The following is a 19263-nucleotide window of genomic DNA, read 5'->3' on the forward strand; positions in this document are numbered from 1 at the left end:
AGATAAGAGCATTCCAGCCAGAGAGAATAGCATGTACAAAGGCCCTGAGGTGGAAGCAGATTTCACAAGCCAAAAGAACAGCAAGGAGATGGGTATGTCTGGGTTGGCGTGAGCAAGGGGAGAGTGTCAGACAATGAGGCCAAAGAGATATCGGGCCCCACACTATGCTGGGCCTTACAGATCATGGAAAGAATTTTGGATGTTACAGGATGTAAGTCTGGAAGCCAATGGAGCATTCTGAGCACAATAGTGACATACTCTGAACTGCATTTTGAAAGGAGCCCTTGGGCTGCCATATTGAGAATAGACCATAGACGGTCCAGGTAGAAACCAGAGGGACCAGGTGAAGAGCTTGCTGCACCATGGCAACTTGGTGCAGGGACCTGGGTGAGCAGTGGAGTTGGTGAGGAGTGGTCAAAATCTGAAGATATTCTGAAGGTGGAGCCAATGGGATTTGCTGATGGATTAGATGTGGAATGTGAGAGGAGGCCAGGAATCGAAGATGAGTCCGAGGCCTTTGGCCCGTGAAACTGAAAGCATAAAGCTGCCATTTACTGGGTTGAGGAAGCCAAGCAGGTAAAGAAGAAAGGGTGAGCCTTCCCCTGCACCTTCCACCTCCAAGGCCTCCTCCACTAACAGCACAGAGACCTTCTGCACTGTGACAGGCCTTCTGCGGTGGCTTCCCTAGCCATCTACAGACACCTGCAAGTTGTGTCCTTTGACTCTCCGCAGTTGTGGACCGAAGGCACTTTGGACATCTCCAGCTAAGATCCTCTTTCTGCGGGTCACGCCCTGTGAATACACTGGGAACCCGCAGAGTCTGACCAGGTCCCAGGGGTTGACGAGAGGCAATGCCATGGACACCCACATGAGCAGCTCCCAAGCCGAGGCATGGACAGGCTCAAGCAGGGCTGGCAAAGGAGAAGGCAAGGACATTGGAGTGGGAGCTTGCCACCTCGTCCGCACGCCGGCATCACGTGGGGCGCCCTCATCCAGCTGGCACCCAGTTCCTCAGAATCTCTATGGGAGGGAGTCTGGCTTCCGTGTTTTGCAGATTCCCAGAAGATTCTAACATTCAGCCAAGGTTGGGAGCCATGACCTTGAATCAAAAAGAGCTCAAAAAGAGCTTGGTACCTCCTGGTGTTTGCTGATTCCAGTTGTGATTAGCAAGGGGCTAAATGAGGATGCCGGACGCGGAAACACCCCGTCCCTGTAAAGTCAGCGGAACCACACAAGGGCTGCCGAGGTTTCTTTTGCTCAGAACTGAAAGCAAATGGCTCTCTCCAAGAACGCATTGCAAGTCTACCTGAGCTCACTCCACGCCTCCACCTCCAGTCCTGCTTTGAATATGAGTGTATTTCAAAGACTTTTTTTTTTTTTTTTTTTTTAAAGATTTTATTTATTTATTTGACAGAGAGAGATCACAAGTAGGCAGAGAGAGAGGAGAGGAAGCAGGCTCCCTGTTGAGCAGAGAGCCCGATGCGGGACTCGATCCCAGGACCCTGGGATCATGACCTGAGCCGAAGGCAGCGGCTTAACCCACTGAGCCACCCAGGCGCCCCTCAAAGACTTTTTAAAAAACACTATCCAGGGGGCGCCTGGGTGGCTCAGTGCGTTAAAGTCTCTGCCTTTGGCTCAGGTCACGGTCCCCGTGTCCTGGGATCCAGCCCCGAGTCAGGCTCTGCTCAGCGGGGAGCCTGCTTCCCTTCTGCTCTCTCTGCCTACCTGTGATCTGTCTGTCAAATAAACAAATAAAATCTTTAAAAAAAAAAAAAAAAAAAACCACTATTCAGTCACCCTCTACCCGGGAGTGTCTCCCGGCAGACCCCAACTGTGTGTGGAATGTGGCAGAGAAGGGAGAGAGCGTGGGCCTGAGCCCGCGGTGTTAGAGTGTTCATTTTCCACCTAGGCACTGGGACAGATGGGGGTGGTGGCCAAGAACCACAGAAGAGTGAGAGAATGAAGGATTCCTTCAAGGCATATGGACTTGGAAACAGGTCAAATCTCAATTACAGGCCCAGGAGCCGGAGCAACCTGCTCCCCTCTGCTCCCCTGGTGAAGCCCCTGGGTCAGCCAGTCCACGGCCAGCAGACAGAGAAGCCATTCATGGCACACACTCTCCCCTCCAGATCTGCGGGTGGCTGGGACCCCCTGCCATTTATCCAGCTCCCCAGACACTTTGTGGACAGAACCCAGGTAATCTGATTAAGGTAAAATGAAACGAGAAACATTTGCTCCTTGAAAATTGAGAACATCTGTCCCAGGTAGCAAACCAAAGAGAAGGCTCTTTGTAACTAAGGAAAGGGAATCCCGAAAGAGTCTGGGCATGACAGCAGGGCCGATGCCCTCTACGCTCACCTCCCCGCCCACCCAAAGGCAGGCCATGGGGACTGTGACTGGGGCTATGGGGGGAGATTGGGTGCAGTGGCCTGGCAACCTGGCCTTGACCCTTGACTCCACCATGACCACTTGGAGACTCTTTTTTTTTTTTTTAAAGATTTTATTTATTTATTTGACAGACAGAGATCACAAGTAGGCAGAGAGGCAGGCAGAGAGAGAGAGAGAGGGAAGCAGGCTTCCTGCGGAGCAGGGAGCCCAATGCGGGGCTCTATCCCAGGACCCTGGGATCATGACCCGAGCCGAAGGCAGCAGCCCAAACCACTGAGCCACCCAGGCCCCCCCCCCCCCCCACTTGGAGACTCTTAAGGTCAATACTAACTTCTCAACTTCAGGCTCTTGGGAAGATTAAGCAGATGCTAACATGTGAAGGCGTTCTGTTATCATCTCTCCCCCAGGCTCCCCTCAGCTGCCCACTGGACCCATAATTTGAAAGATGCAGTTACAGCTGAGTCAGGGTCTCATTCCCACATCCCCAAAGACCTTCTTTCTGTGGGTCCAGAAGGAGGACAATGAGAGAACCAGGTAATAGGCTAAATGTTTTTGTTCCCCCAAAATTCCTATGTTGAAAGGCTATCCCCAGTGTGATGGCATTTGGAGGTAGGACCTTTGGGAGGTGATTGGGTGATTGGTGCCCTTAGAAAGAGATCCCAGGGGCACCTGGGTGGCTCAGTGGGTTAAGCCGCTGCCTTCAGCTCAGGTCATGATCCCAGAGTCCTGGGATCGAGTCCCACATCGGGCTCTCTGCTCAGCAGCGAGCCTGCTTCCTCCTCTCTCTCTCTGCCTGCCTCTCTGCCTAGATGTAATTTCTCTCTGTCAAATAAATAAATAAAATCTTAAAAAAAAAAAAAAAGAAAGAAAGAAAGAAAGAGATCCCAGAGATCCCAGAGAGCTCCTTTACTCCTGCCATGTGAGGACACAGCAAGATGACAGACACCAGTGAACTGGAAGGCAGGAACTTGCCAGACACAGGCTCTGCTGGCCTTGAGCTTGGACTTGCCAGCCTCCAGAACTAAGGGAAGTACGTGATTTTCATCCAAGCTCCCAGTCAATGGCATTTTTGTTATAGCAGCCCAAACAGGCTAGGATAGGCCAGGATGTGGCCAAAGCCTGACCTTGTGGAGGAGGGCCCCAGAATGGAGGGACAGATCAGGCTTCAGAGTCAGGCTGGGTGAATGACTTTCAAGACCAGTACACAGTGAAATGGTTGGCCCAGGACTGGCCCCAGAGACAGATCATTGTGACACCCTTTGACAGATGATGATGTGAGGTCTAGAGAAGCATCATCCCCATGCCTGCCCAAGTCAGAGACAAAATGGGGAAGGAGCAAGGGACAGGAAAGCTGGGACTGCCCCCTTTACAAGGTGGCCCTACATAATATGACTGCAGCTCTGTCCTTCCAAGCAGACTCCAAATAGGTTCCCTGTGGTGGACTAAAGATGGCCGCCATTCTTTGTCATTTCCTTGCCCGGAGCTGGAGTTCATTTCCCTTCGCTGGAGCCTGAGTTGGCCCCAGACTCCATAAGCATCAGAAGGTGGTAGAAACGAAGCTGGGCCAGTCCCTTGCTAAGCCCTGAAAAGGCTTCTGCAGTGGCACTTTGGGGAGACCTGGACCTCCATGTAGAAAGCCCATTCCTCTGCCAGAGAGGCCCCGTGGAGACGTCATGAAGAGGCCATATGGGAAGCAGATGCCTTGAGGTGACAAGGAGAGGCCAGCTGTCCTCAGGCCCACAGAGACTCCGGGTGGCATCAGCCCTAGCATCACCCAACTACAGCCATATGGGAGACCAGCCCAAGAACTGCCCCACGGAGACTGAAGCAAGAAGATGCTTGCTGTTTTAAGCCACTAAGTTTGGAGGAGATTGGTTACAGAGACATAGATAACTGAAAAAGTCCCCAGTGCTGTTCTTTTTTTTTTTTTTTTTTTAAGATTTTATTTATTTTAGAGAGAGAGACAGCAAGAGAAAGAGGGGCAGAGGGAAAAGGAGAGGATCTCAAGCAGACTCCAGGCTGAGCACAGAGTACAACGCAGGGCTCAATCCCAGGACCCTGAGATCATGACCTGGGTGGAAACTAAGAGTCAGATGCTTACCCAACTGCGCCACCCAAGCACCCCCCTCACACACACACACACACACACTGCTGTTCTTTTTTCTTTTTTTTTTTAAGATTATTTATTTATTTATTTGACAGAGAGAGATCACAAGTAGACAGAGAGGCAGGCAGAGAGAGAGGAAGGGAAGCAGCCTCCCTGCTGAGCAGAGAACCTGATGGGGGGCTCCATCCCAGGACCCTGGGATCATGACCTGAGCCAAAGGCAGAGACTTAACCCACTGAGCCACCCAGGCACACCCCACCCCTGCCCTGTGCTGTTCTTAAGTAATGCCCTACTTCCCCATCAAAGGGATAAGCCCATGGGGACCTGGGAGGCCCAGTTGGTTAAATATCCACCTTCAGCTCAGGTCATGATCTCAGGGTCCTGGGATCGAAGGGATGAAATCCAACGTCCAGCTCCCTGCTGAGCAAGGAGTCTGCTTCTCTCTCTCCCTCTGCCCCTCTCCCCTGTTCATATGCTCTCGTGCTCTCTCTCTCTCTCAAATAAATAAGTAACATCTTTAAAAAGAGAGAGGAAGACAGACAGACCCTCCAATCAAATCTGCACCCGTTCTACATGAAGCGTAAATGCAGGTGACCCTAGGGGATGGGACATCAAGTACTGAGATACTGAGACCGGGGCTGCCTGTTTCTTGGTTACTGTAGGCAAGTTTAAATCACAGGAGTCATCTGTGATCCTGATCCTGAGTCACCATCTGCTCACTCTCTCTTCCCCGGGGGGCGCTTCTAGGTCCCATCCTCGTAACCCCGAAGGCCAACATGTCCTCCTCCATTCCTCCAGACCCTCCCGCCTCTAGGGCAGCTCCAAGGGGTGGACTCCAGCCCCATCATCATGGCCTGACAGACCCCTCCTCCACCCTCCCTCTTCTCCCATTCCACCCGCACTGCCCCCCAAACACACCCACTGGACAGGAGTCCTAATCTTCCACATCAACAGGACGCGGCATTAAAAACTCTCATTCCACACCCAGGCCTGCAGTCGAAATGAAATCAAATAACACTCTGAAAGAGAAGTAGGAGGTCCCTTCATTCCGTCCCTCCACAGACTTGGCACTCACCCCATGCCCTGCCCAGCTCTGAGGGTCAAGCATGGCTTAGAGATATTTTACGGAAAATTCCAAACATATACAAAAGCTGAGAGATATGCACAGTAAACCCGCATGGACCATCCCCCAGGGCTCACAGCAAATCTCATTTTCTGTCACTTCACCAGCTCTCCCCAGTGCCCACCTGCAGATTATTCTCATCCACATCACAGACCTCATATTGTTTCATCTCTAGAAGCTAGGACTACCCTTCCCAACCACAGTGCCATGCACAGCGCATAGGTTTCAAGGAGTCTAATCTGGGTCACACCCGGCCCAGGAAGGCCTCCCCGAAAGTAAGGCCCACCTGTGGAATGTGGCAGAGAGAGGACAGAGTGCTGGGATGGCCCCAGGGGGTAAGCTCCGGTTCTGGGTGCCAGATGGAACACGGGCAGCCCGGGAGCCGGAGGACAGCAGGAGAACCACAGACAAACAGAAGACTCCCCAGAGCTGACTGGACTCGGAAGCAGCCACACCCCTCTTCTCCTCTTCTTCCATCGGAGCTGCAGCTCAGGGCCCTGGCCCTCCTAGGTGGGTTCAGAGCTGTGGACCCCCTAAAGGTAAAAACGGGTCCAGTCGTTCACTGGCACCCTGAGGAGAGTGCAGATCCTGGGAACAGCCCCCCAAGACCAGTCACACCCATCGCCTCAGCCGCTGGCTCTGCCGCTTCATTCTTACCCACAATGCCTTACTCAGGAGCGGGCCAGGACTCCTGTCCTCTCCATAAATCTGAAACATGAGCCAGAACAAGACATGTGGAAGAGACAGTCTGTTTCCATCACGCAGCATTTTTTAAAAAATGATTTAGCTCTGAATGTCTAAAAAATGCTAATTATGCCTCGTGCTTTTTAAAATCTCTCATAGTGTCTATGCCACAGATGCTTAACCTTGGCACTACTGAATTTTAAACCAGATAATTCTCTGTTGCAGGGGCTCCAGGAAGAGTAGTCTGAGCACGGGAGCACGCTGACCCGCATGCCTAGCCTCTACCCGCGGAGGGCTGGCAGCAGCCTTTCTCCTGGGTGGGTCAGGCAAGATGGCTGCAGGCAGTGCCAAAGGTTCCCTGGGAAACAAAACTGCCTTCAAGGGGCACCTGGGTGGCTCAGTTAGTTAAGCATCTGCCTTCGGCTGGGGTCATAATCCCAGGGTCCTGGGATGGAGACCTGCATCGGCTCCCTGCTCTATGAGCCTGCTTCTCCCTCTCCCTCTGCCCCTCCCTCCACTTATGCTCTCTCTCCCTCTCAAATAAATAAATAAAATAAATAAATAAAACCTTTTTTAAAAACCTGCCCTGAATTTGAGAGCCTCTGACCTATACAATAGTGGGTAGTCAGTTTGTTCATTGGTATCTTTATTCCTCTAATTCATCTTAAATCCCTTCTCAAAGATTCATCAATTTACTGTTAGATACATGAGAGAGGAGTGAATAACTGGGGAAATTCTCTTGAGAAGCCTCCGGTCTGTCTGCTGTAAGGGTTTTGATCAAACTTGCCAGTTGTTTGGCAATCATAACCGTTATTTAGATTTCAAATATGTAAGTGATATTTAAACCAGAAACGGCTCAAGTAAATTAAAACCAAGCCATCCAAAGCAAATAATCGTGGCATGTTAAGTCACAGGATTCTGCGTAAATTTTTTGTTTGTTTGTTTCTCCAATATTTACTTTTACCATTACAAAAACAAGAAGAGACCATCTCTGGGGTTAGGGATAGGAATAAGTCAGCATATCATGACATTTTTCCTGTGTACTCTGAGAACTTGGGTCTTGATTCTATAAGCCTTGACTAGAGTTTCCAATCACCTTCTTGTTTTATTTTTCTTTCTTTGCATTCCTAAATGCGGCAAAACACCCTTCCGGATGCTCCCTCTTCAGCAAAAACTGTAATAGCTGTGGAACGATTTACACCCGGCTGAAAATTTTAGCATTTCCTGGAGCTACGGGTCAGACGTTTGTCTCACTTCACTTCCACGGACGACTCCAGTTACGATTTCGCTCGCTACTCTACCACCGGAAAGTTAACCTGTCTTATTTGAAGGGACACTGGCACCAGAGAAGGTTCCCAAGTTAACAGATCTTCAGGCCGCGGGCAGGCTGGCCTGAGTCACCACAGAAACACTCACCATGGCATCCCAGACGCTCTGTAGTTAGCTCAGCACACACGTTGTTGCCCCAAACCTCGAGGGCCTTGTAACCCCGAGGCCCCCTGCTCGGCCACTTCAGGGTCAGCACCCAACTGCCACCAGCTGGAAAAGCTCACCTGAGCACCCTGCTGGGGAAAATGTCCTCAGGTAATGAGCTGAGGTAGTGAGCTGATAACAGGCAGGGCTGAGGCCGAAATAGAGCAAAGGAAGGTGAGTATCTGTGGCTTTGAGGGGAGGCAGAGAGGCCAGGATGGAGAAGACTTCATGCTCACCTGCCTCTCAGATCTGTGTGAGATTGAGCCTCCCTCTGGCCCTGGTCCCACGGCTGCCTGTCCCCATGGCGGCACTGGGGTGGAGGTGGCAAAACGGCCCTCTCCAGAGGCACATCCAGAATGCTCCATGTTGTCTGCTTCTCTGCCTTGAGCCTCCAGCTCAGACTCCGCCCTGGAAGGTGGAAAAAAAAAAAAAAAAAAAGGACTCCTGTCAGAGACTGAGTCACAGCAGGAATTAAGGCAGAAGATGGAAATTTTAACCTTTTCTGCTTCCTGAGCAGGGCGGTGAAAAGGAAGACTGTTCTGAAGGAGAGGGACTCTGGGCACACACTGGGCTTCAGTCTGGCAAGGGACATGATGTGCCCTTGATCAGGGCTCCCAGGGCCAGGGGTGGAAGGCACTGACCCCCGGGGACAGGAGAGGCATTCAGGCCCCTGGGATCCCACAGTCCTGGAGGGATCAGCCCCTTGACGGGTGCCTCAGCGAGGCTGGGAGCTGCCCCTCTCCCATGGTGAGAAACAAGGCCTTGGGGGGCTGCCGCAGACCACACAGTAAACCCCACGTGCTGGGCCCAGCTCAATCCATTGCCGCCACGGGGACCCTGGGGACTTGAACAGAAGCCCATGTCTTCCAACAGAGAGGACTTTGTTTCCTGGACGGGGCTGGGCTTTTTTCTCTTCTCTCCTCAGGGCCTCACAGGGGAGGGGAGTTTATGTTATTGTATTTTCCAACTTGGCAACAATGTAAATGTGAGAGTTCACACTGACGGGAAAGAGATGGCCTTTGCTCTGGGGACCGGCGGCAGCCATCACCCACAGCTCAGACCCAGGCCCCTGAGAGGATGTGAGGTGCCAGCAAGATGGTGCAGCCAGTTCTCCTCCTCCTCTGAGGAGACCCAGGAGGCCACATGTAGAGTGGGGCCAAAACTTCACACACAGGTCAGAAGTGAGAAGCCGCCTGCCGGGGTGGTACCACCTGGTGTGAGAAGCACCTGGAAACCTTCCCGCAGCAGCACCTGGGCTCTCCCACTGTGCACCCGATGCTCAGAGCTGGGCCTGCCCCCGCCGAGCTGCTGAGGGCGCATCCACCTCCCAGATGAAGAGCCTCTCTGCGCCTAGAGCTTTCCCAGCACCTCATTTAACTGTCATGACAAGTTCATTCATTCCGTCCTTCATTCATTCATCAAACAATATGTATTGACAGTCAGTCTCTGGGGTCAGAGAGGAAGGATGGGGCAGATACAGAGCGAAGAGCTACTGGGGAAGACAGAAAGTAAAGAAATAATTACAAATGGGAGGAGTCAGTGGTCGCACCAACAGTAACAACCACTAACCATGAAGAACTGGTAGTTGAGGGGCTTGCTTAGCCTCCCGATTCCAGGTCAGAGGACTCGTACCATCCCAACACGACAGAAAGGGCAAAGTAACTTGGCCAAGGGCACAGGGTTGGTCAGTGGCAGAGCTCAGGGGACAGCCTCAGAAATGCACAAAGACTCCTCCCCCCAAAACAACCCGCTGCTTCCAGAAGCCCAGGGGTGTCAGCTGTGGTCAGCTGTGGGTGATACTCAAAAGCTGTGAAGCCCACGGTGGAGACCCAGGAGACCCTCTGGTCTGTTTGCACAGCACTGCCCTGTTCTTTAGGAGCAAAGTCTAGTTCTCCTAAGAGTTTAAGTCTGGCTTAGGGAGAGGCAAACACTGCATGCCTGGATTTCTGCCCTCCCACTACCTCAGTCTTGCCAAGGCAGAGCCCCAGGGATCCAGAGTCAGGGTCTGCTGACTGGAAAGGACAGGTTCCAACCAGGTGCTTCGAGAAGAGACAAGGTGGGGCTGCCAGGTGTTCATGGCCAGCACCTTAAGAGCACAGGAGTTTGGGCAGGGAGTCACATTTCGGAGGGGAGGTCAAGTCTCTGGGGGGTGTTACACAGGCAGGGAGGCTGGAGCACAGGAGATAAGCAGGACTGGGTAGTGCAGGGTCAAGTGAGAATTGAACAGAAGTCCCATTTGAACCCAGAGGAGAAGGTCTCCCTTTGGTTTTATTTGTTAGACCAGTGAGATTAGGAGAGAGTTTCCCAGCATCTCCAAAAAGCAACAGTCCAGAGATGGAACCAAACACCAAAGTCCAACATATCAACCAAGGTCCATACCTATAAAAACTGTAAGTCTGCAGGGTCCAGAAAAGGTGTCAAGGTACCGGCACTGTCGCTAGTCTTCAGCTCCTTCCCAGGCACCTGGGGAGACCTGAGAGGCACTGCGTGGACCTGTGGCTGCTGGGGGAGCCCCTCCTCCAAGCTGAGAAGAGAGGTTCAGGGAGGGGCCTCAGCCTGCTGTCCTTCATTGATTTCAGTGAGAACTTTTTCCTATTTCTCATAATCTCCCACTTTCCTTGACAAACGAAACCAAACCATAAACCATTGCTTTCTTGAACATGAAGCCACAAATGAGTCATCTCCACAAACCATGTTCAAATCCAAGGGCTGGGAGGACGACCCCTTGAACAGCAGCAATTGCTCAATAGTGAGACCATCCAGTGGAAAACTCTCCCCAGAATCTAGGTTCCTGTTAAGCAAGTGCTCTGGGGAGGGTCATGTGGCGAGGCTGGCTGGCAGAAGTCAGTCATGTACCCGGGATGTAGGTGTTTGCATGTCCCCTTGCAACACCGGCAGGGCAGAGGATATAAGGGAGAGAGACAGGGATGGGGACAGGGTAGGGGGAGTAGTGGAGATGCAGTCAAAGAGGCTGCAGACTTCCGGAGGCTGTGCCAAAGGCTGTAGTTTATTCTAGATGCAATGAAAAGCCGTTGGAGGGTTTGAAGTAGGGGAAACACATGATCTGATTACAAATTTTTTTTAAACAGTCACACTGGCTAGTGAGTGGGAAGTACTTGGAGACAGGGAGAGATATCGCCATGCTTCCGGTGTACAATGAAGATGTGAAAATGGGAGCCATGGGGTAGAAATGGAGACAGGAGGAGGACTCAAGATGTACTTTTGGGGCTAGACCCAACAGAACTTGCGTATGAATTAGGTGGTGTACAGGCTGAGGACCAGAGAAGATCAGAGGGTGACATCTAGGTTTCTGGCTTGAACAAATGGGGAGAGGATGGTGACATTGCCTAGGACGAGAAGACGAAGATGAAGTGGGGGGTTCGTTCATCTGTGGTGGGAAATTAAGAGTTCCATTTTGGACATGTTGAGTTTGAACTTTCTGCGAGACAGCTGAGTGAAGATGTCAAAAATATAATCTGAGCATGTAAATAATGAAGGGCATTAATGAGTGATAATCCATTGAAAATTTGAGAAGTCCATTCCAATCGTAAGTTAATATGGAGGGAGGGTAGGAGGGGTGACTGGCTGGCTCAGTTGGAAAAGCATGGGATCTTGATCTTGGGGTCATGAGTCTGAGCCCCATGTTAGGTGTAGAGATTACTTAAATAAAGAAATAAGCTTATAAATTTTTAAAAAGAGAGGAAGGTGGAGAAGAAGGAAGGGACGGATGGGGAAAATAGAGGGCTCTTACTTATAGTAGCATGTCAAGGGTTGAGAGGTCAATGTGTAGATAGTGCTAGAATTAGAAATACATCATTTTCCAACCATTCTAGTAATGGATGGATCAGACAAGAATCAGCAATGGATATTAAGTCTGAGGTGAGTTTTGATGAGCAACAGGATGCTTGAATGGTTTTAAAGTGTCTCCCCACAGACCATGTGTTAGTTATGAGGAAAAGAAAAAAAAAGAGAGAAATTGCATAGTGGAGAAATAAGACAGCACCTTGACAAGGTGATCAAAATTAACATCACCCGTGAGGGACAGTGTGCTTCCAGATGTGATCCTCTGAGAACAACACAACCTAACCCAGGTAGTATTCCAGAGGAGCATAAGAAACCTGACCCTAATCATGAGAAAACATCAGACAAACTCAAAATGAGGAGTGTTCTATTTAACAAAAATAGGCTCCATATTTTGGGGAGCCTATTTGTTGGGCTGCCTACTCAGTGAAGAATTGCTTCTCCCTCTGCCCTTCCCCCTGCTCAGGCTTTCTCTCTCTCACTCAAATAAATAAATAGAATCTTCTTTAAAAAAATGAAGTCCTGAGAACTGATGAGTAATGGAGGAGAGACATCAAAGATAAAGAGAAGGGGCCAGGACCATGTCTAGGGAACACTGATGTTCAAAGATCAGGTAGAGCAAGCAGAGCCAGCCAAGATGGCAGAGAAGGAGGTGGTGGAGGGGAACCAGTGGGCTGAGGTGTCATGGAAATCATGAGAAGCCAGTGTTTCAAGGAGTGACTAACTGGCAAATGTTGCTAAGAGGTTGTTCAAGATGTGGACAGAGATATGACCACGGAATTTAGCAAGATGGTGATCACGGGAGACCATCACGAGAACAGTGTCAGTGAAAGAAGCCAGAATATAGTGGTTCCCAGAATCAACACAAGGTGAACAAGTACAGTAGCACCAGAAATACCTGCAGTCAGCTCCTATCATTTCAAGCCTTAAAGGGGACAACTGTCATCTGTTTGGTCACTAAGGTTCTGCACCTTCCTCTGTGCTTGTGCCCTCCCCCTCTCCCACATGTGAGGCAAAGCCCACATTTCACTATGAAAAGCTAAGGGGCCAGACACTGGGTTTTCCAGCTCCCTGACAGGTATACAGGGAAGTGGCCTGGGCTCTGTCACCTACAAGGAGAACCTGGAAGAGCTCAGAATTTATTCTGGCAAGGGGTAGTGGTGGTCATGGGGGGCAGGACCTCTAGTTTCTAGAGGCAGCAAGGACTCTGTTACCAGCCAGCACCCAGGGTCTAGTGTTGGGGTGTTGGCAGTGGGCCCTACAGCAGAGCAAGTGTTTCTTCACCATCCAGGTCCTATGGCAGGAGTTGGAGTGTTATACCCGGGGTGTGGCTTCCAAACCAGGCTCCCAGAGCTCCTGGAGATGCTGTGAGTTGCTCGGTATCTTGTTAATAAGTTCTGCCCCTGTGTAATCACCCAGGGTCAGTTGCTTTTGATTGCAACTATGATCCCTGACTGAAAGAGGACTTTGCCTTTTCTTGGCTGAAGAGGAAATTCCTTTACGCCATCTTCCCAAATTCTGCCTCTCAAGGGTATGTCAAGTATCAGCCAATGGACAGTGTGGACAGAATGGCCTCCCTGTGGTCACATTCTTAAGGATATCCCTCAGTACTATACCTGATACCTCCATTTTCATCTCCCCTGATCTCAAGTCACTGGCCACCTTTCTAACCATCATGGAAGCGAAATGTCCCCCATGTGGATGGGATGCCTGCTCCCCCACTTTATCTTGGCTTTCTAGAAAACAAGCTCTAACCACCACCACCACCACCCCTTCTCCAGAGACTCTTTGGAGCCTGTGGTTTTCTAGCTGTTTTGCTGCTGAGTGTGGGAAAGGAGATAAGGGAAGAGCACAAAGCTGAAATGCTTCCAGAAGCATCTAGAAGGATTGTCTCTTATTAACACGGGTTTGCTATTCCCTGCCTGAAATCAGACTATGTCTGTCATCACCCTGGTCTGGAGTCGGATGAATCAGATTCTGCAGATCTGGACCCTCAGAGGTCTCCCCAACCACACTTGGCACAGAACCCAAAGCAACCGAACAGACCACAATGGATTTCTAACCATGACATTGACAAATGCCAAAACCATGCATGAGAGCCACCTCCTCAATCCACTGAGTGTCCTCATTGTGGGACTTTTCCCTCATATATGACTGTGTCTGAAAACCTGACGCCCTCCCTGCACTGATTATATGTGTCGTCTCTGAGGGAAGTTCACATTGACCGTGGGGCTTGGAGGCGCTCAGCATAGACAGCAAGAGACACCGTGCTTGTTCTGCTCCCATGAGCACAAGATTGCCAGGTCAACATTCTCTTCTCCAAAGAATTATTTTACCACATGCCTTATCCATTGATGTACCACAACGTGCTCTGGAGTGGGAAAGCACAAAGATTTCAGAAGCCAGCTGGGCAGAGTGAGACCTAGAGAAGACAAGAAGGACTTCAGTGTAGCAGAACCTCGCCAGCTAAGGGCCGCTGCGGCCAGTTCCGGAGATCCGTCCACATCAGCCATTGATGACATCGTCCACTGTGCTCGCCTTTTGGTGGATAAAGGCTCCCATTTCCTCCCTTCTGTTCTTCCTCTTTCAGCCAGTAAATAAAGCCTTTTTTGGAAGTGCATAGTTCCCTGAAGATTCACCAAGGCAAAGGTATGATCACTAGAATCAAGACCCACAAAAGGATGTTGTAGCTTTGCCCTCTAAGAAGTGGCTTGTTCTCCAAATTAAATCTGTCATCTCCTGGGTCATTGATCTGCTTCTCTTAATGGGACTGGTCTACACCAAACCTGGTGCATCTTCCCACCCACAGAGCTACAGGAGGCTAGCCAGAGGGTAGAGCTGGGGAAGTGGAGTCAACCATGAGGCTAGAAGATACCACCCTCCCCAGGCTGTGAGAGGTGTTGCCTGAGGCCAACTTCACCCATCCTCCTTTCGCATCCTTCCTAAGGGTTGAGCTAAGCATAAGAGGCCTGAAAATGCTCTGGCCTCATTGTTTCTGGCTCCAAAAATTTCTCTTCCAAGTCCCTTTCCCAACCACAAGCCATGGCATTTGAAAGCTGTAAATCTTTGAGACTGTTCCCAACCCTTCATTTTACAGTCAAAGATGACCTTTGCTCCAGACGTGTTGCAAAGGCAGACAGCAAAGGCATGTTCTGGGCTGCAATGTGGAAAATACACTTGGGATTCATACATGGTGCCCCTTGGCCCGGCCAAAAGCCCAGCATGTGGCATAAAGGAGAAGAATGGCTGGAAAGCTCTCCAGAGCTGACCCTGCAGTTCTTCCGAATTCTCCCCACCACAAACCTAGCCAAATGTGCAAAATGGATGAGAAACAGATTGGTGGCCCTTTGGTGCCAGAGTCCAACTATGATGTTCATACTCCCTATGAGATGCCCATGCACTCTGACCTCAGAGTTTCTGAGACTCTGATGTCTATGAGGGTCCTCAAAAGCAGGGAGTTTGGGAGGCACCTGGGTGGCTCAGTGGGTTAAGCCTCTGCCTTTGGCTCAGATCATGATCTCGGGGTCCTGGGATGGAGCCCCACTTCAGACTCTCTGCTCAGCAGGGAACCTGCATCCCCCCCTCTCTCTCTCTGCCTGCTTCTCTCCCGACTTGAGATCGATCTCTCTCTCTGTCCAATAAATACATAAATCGTTAAGGGGGGGGGCAGTGAGTTTGTAAGGAAAATCTGAGCCTCTACCAGCATCTGGTAGACCTCTAACAACATCTTTTTTAGCTTGAGAACACACAAGGTCCTTATTTCTCCTCACTTTGAAGTAACTAAAGTTTATTTTGTATCCACAATTCCTGTCTCTCTCTGACCCAAGCTCTCCCCTCCCACCAAGAGCAGACGCTATATTTGAGTAGAGTTTCCCTAGTTGGTGGTGGGAAATATCATGTAAACCATGTCAGGTTGGGTGGTGTCTGTGCAAGCCATGCCCTGAAGGTGACATCACAGGAACCACCATCATATGTAGAACCAGGAGAAGGTGCAAGGATCTCCTTTGGTGAAAGAGAGCGTTAGGCTGAAAAACACCCTCCCAAAGATGTCCATGGCCTAATATGCAGAACCTGAGAACATGCCACCTTACATGGCAAAAGAGATTCTGAAGATGTGATTAAGCTAAGGATCCTGGGATGGCGTGACTATCCTGGATATCTGGGCCCAACTAAATCACAAAGATCCTTACAGGAGGGAGACAAAAGTCAGAGTGATGGGACGCTGGGACCACAAGTGAAGGGATACAGGGGCCTCACATAGTTGAAAGGGCAAGGAACTAGATCCTCCAGAAACTTCCATAAAGAATACAGCCCTGGCAAAACCTTGATTTTAAACTTCGGACCTCCAGAAAAGGTAAGAAAATACTTTTGTTTTGGTTTAAGCCACTCTACTTGGTGGAATTATTGTAACAACAATAGGAAACAAATACAGAGATTTAGGATAAGGATTCATAGGAGCAGGAGAGAGAGCTAAGAGTTGCCTCACCAGGTCATAGATCTCCTAGTATGGGTGATTCAGTGACAGCAGATAATATAAAAATCCAACTCACCTGGCTTACAGACAAGGGGAAGGCCAAAGGCAGATGGCCCCAACCAAGCTGGGTTGGTTTGGTGACTCAGAGATGTTATGGAGGACCTTGGTTCTTCCTATCAGTCTGTTTGTTTGTTGGTTGGTTGGTTGGTTGGTTGGTTTGAAGTGAGCTCTACACCCAACATGAGGCTCGAACTCAAGACCCTGAGATCAAGAGTTGCATGCTATACCAACTGAATCCACCCATCAGTCCACTCTTGTAGGCTCACTGCTCTCAGTCACAAGATGGCTGCCAAAGTTCTAGATGTTGCATCCAAGGCACACCATTGCCAAGATTCAGGAAAGAAAGCTCTTTCACCTTGGAGTCTCTGTGACAGTGAGGAAAGCTTTTTCTGAACATCCACAACCTTAATTTAGAGGACTTCCCCGCCCATCTATCTTGTTGGCCAGAATTGTACCACATGCCCCCACTTAACCCAATCCCTGGCCAGCAGCATGGGAGCACTTTGATGGGTTTAGACCAAGAATCCAGAAGCCAGCCTTCTTTTTTTATTTATTTATTTATTTATTTATTTATTTATTTATTTGACAGAGAGAGATTACAAGTAGGCAGAGAGGCAGGCAGAGAGAGAGAGGAGGAAGCAGGCTCCCTGCTGAGCAGAGAGCCCGATGCGGGACTCGATCCCAGGACCCTGAGATCATGACCTGAGCCGAAGGCAGCGGCCTAACCCACTGAGCCACCCAGGCGCCCCAGAAGCCAGCCTTCTTGAAGCATTTACCTTTTAGACCTTTAGGCAGGGAGTGGAAACCTCAACTAAATCCGCAAGGAGGAGGGGAATCAAGCCATGCTGGGCAGGTGTCCAGAAGCGTCTGCTCCACGGGCTTCACAGAAACCCAGAGGTGTCTCTCTCCATTCTTCCACACAGCTCTGGAGCTCATAGAGCCTGTGCTGTGTTCACCTAGCATGTATCCTTCGTCTATGCACGGGAAGGGCTGGTCAGCTTGTCTCAGTCACCCTCTCTGAGCAGCAGTCCTGCCAAGCCACCTCGGTTCTCCAGCTCTCCCTAACCTGGCTCGCTGTCTTGCCTGACACTGTGGCACCTGATCAAACCACCAGGGTCCCAGGAAGCAGGGCTGATGCGTTCTGCCTCTTCCCTAGCACACTCCACCTGCAACCATGGCTGAGATGGGAGTCCTGGGGCTACTGTCCTCAGAAAGTGGCTCCTTAAGCTTCCTGGGTTTTCTCCGTCCTGTCTTATTATTCCCCGGATGCACACAGTAGCTCTCTCAGCCTGCCGGGCTCCAGGCTCCTCTCCCTGCTCGTGATGGGCCATTAGGTCCCCAAGGTCCCCATCTGGCCGCACTGTGGGCTTCTCTTCCTCGAAGCCACGGCTCAACTCACAAAAGGCATCACAGTGACTTGTGCCCAATAGAGAGGACTCCCGCACTCACTTCGCTGTCCCCCTCACCTACCATAAGGGAGGAGAATAGGAGGTACACACACACATGAACTGGGGGTGAGAGAGAAGGAAGGAAAAAGGACAAGCTCAGTGTAATGTGGTGCTCCAAACTGGGTCCCGGAACAAAAAGAAGACATGGTAGGAACACAGGTAGGGTCTGCCTGGGTGGCGTTGTCAGGTAGGCATCTGCCTTCTGCTCAGGTCATGATCCCAGGGTCCTGGTATCAAGTCCTACCTCGGGCCCCCTGCTCAGTGGGAAGCCCACTTCTCACTCTCCCACTCCCCCTTCTTATATTCCTACTCTCGGTCTCTCTCTCTCTTCTGTGTCAAATAAATGAAATCATTTTAAAAAAGAAAAAGAAAAAAAAAAAAACAGGCACAAACTGAATGAAGTGTGCAGATGGCGAATTGTATGGTCCCGGTGTTCCTTTCCCAGCTCTGACGAAGGTACTGCGGGGTGTATGTAAGGCGTTAACATTAACGGAAGCTGGGTGAAGGGGCGATGGAAACTGTCTGGACCATCTTTGCAACTTCCCTATAAATCTACAGTCATCCCAAAATAAAAAGGGTCTTTTATTTTTAAGGTTCTTTTTTAAAAAGAGAAACAAAATAGTGTCAGGCCCTGTCACATTCCCACAACGTGCTCCTGCAGCATTCCCCCCCTGTGGCCGGGCTGCTCCCAAGCCCGCCGTCCCAGCCCAAGCCTAAGACCAATGCTCTCCAGAGGAAGCAGGAATTTAGAGAATTTTAAAACTGAAATGGCAGGGGCCCCTGGGTGGCTCAGTCGGTAACCATCTGCCTTGGGCTCAGGTCGTGATCCCAGGGTGCTGGGATTGAGCCCAGATCAGGCTCCTTGTTCAGCGGGGAGTCTGTTTCTCCCTCTCCCTGCTGCTCCCCCTGCTTGTGTTCTCTCTCTCCCTGACAAATAAATAAATAAACCCTTTAAAAACAAATAAATAAAACTGAAAAGGCTTTGGCATCTATAATTCCTAAGGATGTTAATTACTCAGGAAAGGGGGAAGGTGAGTTAGGACAAGCAGCAAAGCTGAAAAAGGCTTCCAAATGTAGGACTCTGAAAGCCACTGGTAGGTTCCCGGTTTTAAAACTCTTGGGGGGGGGGCTGTATCATGAGACATTTCCCCTCCCCCAAAGTATTTAACAACGTCCCTTCCTTCCCTTGGCCACCTTGTGGAACCAGTCTCACCACCTCTGTAGGAGGCCCGGTTCCAGTCTGGTCCTGTGGGGAAGAGGGGGGCAGGTGACTAGCATCATGCTGGCCCCACCCCCGAGGCCCAGCGCTGACCTTAGCCCTGCCTTCTAGACCCAGGCCACGCTGGCGCCTCCGCCCCAGAGCTGGGTCTGCACCATGTCGCAAGAGCAGCCACCCAGAGCCCCCGCCCACCATCACCTTAACTCCCTCATTTCAGTGGGAAGCCCAAACCCGCCAAGGACATAGCCATCCTTTTGTGGACAAAACGGAAGCCCAGAGAAATGAACTAACTTGCCAAGCTCACCAACGTCCCCTGATAAGGAAGGCTATGCCTTACCCACCTGTCACTCTCCTCGGACACCTGCTCCCGGCGGAACCCCTGCAGAACATGTATACGTGTCTGTCACTGGACTCGCCCCTGCCATTCTGCTATCCACACACTGGCCAGGACTCGCTGTAACTTGGTGGTTTTGTCCGCTGCCAGCT

At 50.6% G+C, this 19263-nt stretch overlaps 1 long non-coding RNA gene across 1 annotated transcript in view; it reads right to left on the reverse strand.

Moving 5' to 3' along the window:
• LOC132002875 (uncharacterized) overlaps positions 1-19263 on the reverse strand; it is a 32284-nt gene extending 13021 nt beyond the window's left edge. Inside the window, exons 1-2 of the long non-coding RNA XR_009400048.1 lie at positions 19119-19263; positions 8012-8183 (exon numbers count right to left, since the gene is read on the reverse strand). This is a non-coding gene — a long non-coding RNA (uncharacterized LOC132002875). The remainder of the gene's footprint in view (positions 1-8011; positions 8184-19118) is intronic.

This window comes from Mustela nigripes, chromosome 15 (assembly GCF_022355385.1).
Source record: "Mustela nigripes isolate SB6536 chromosome 15, MUSNIG.SB6536, whole genome shotgun sequence".
Lineage (NCBI taxonomy): Eukaryota > Metazoa > Chordata > Mammalia > Carnivora > Mustelidae > Mustela > Mustela nigripes.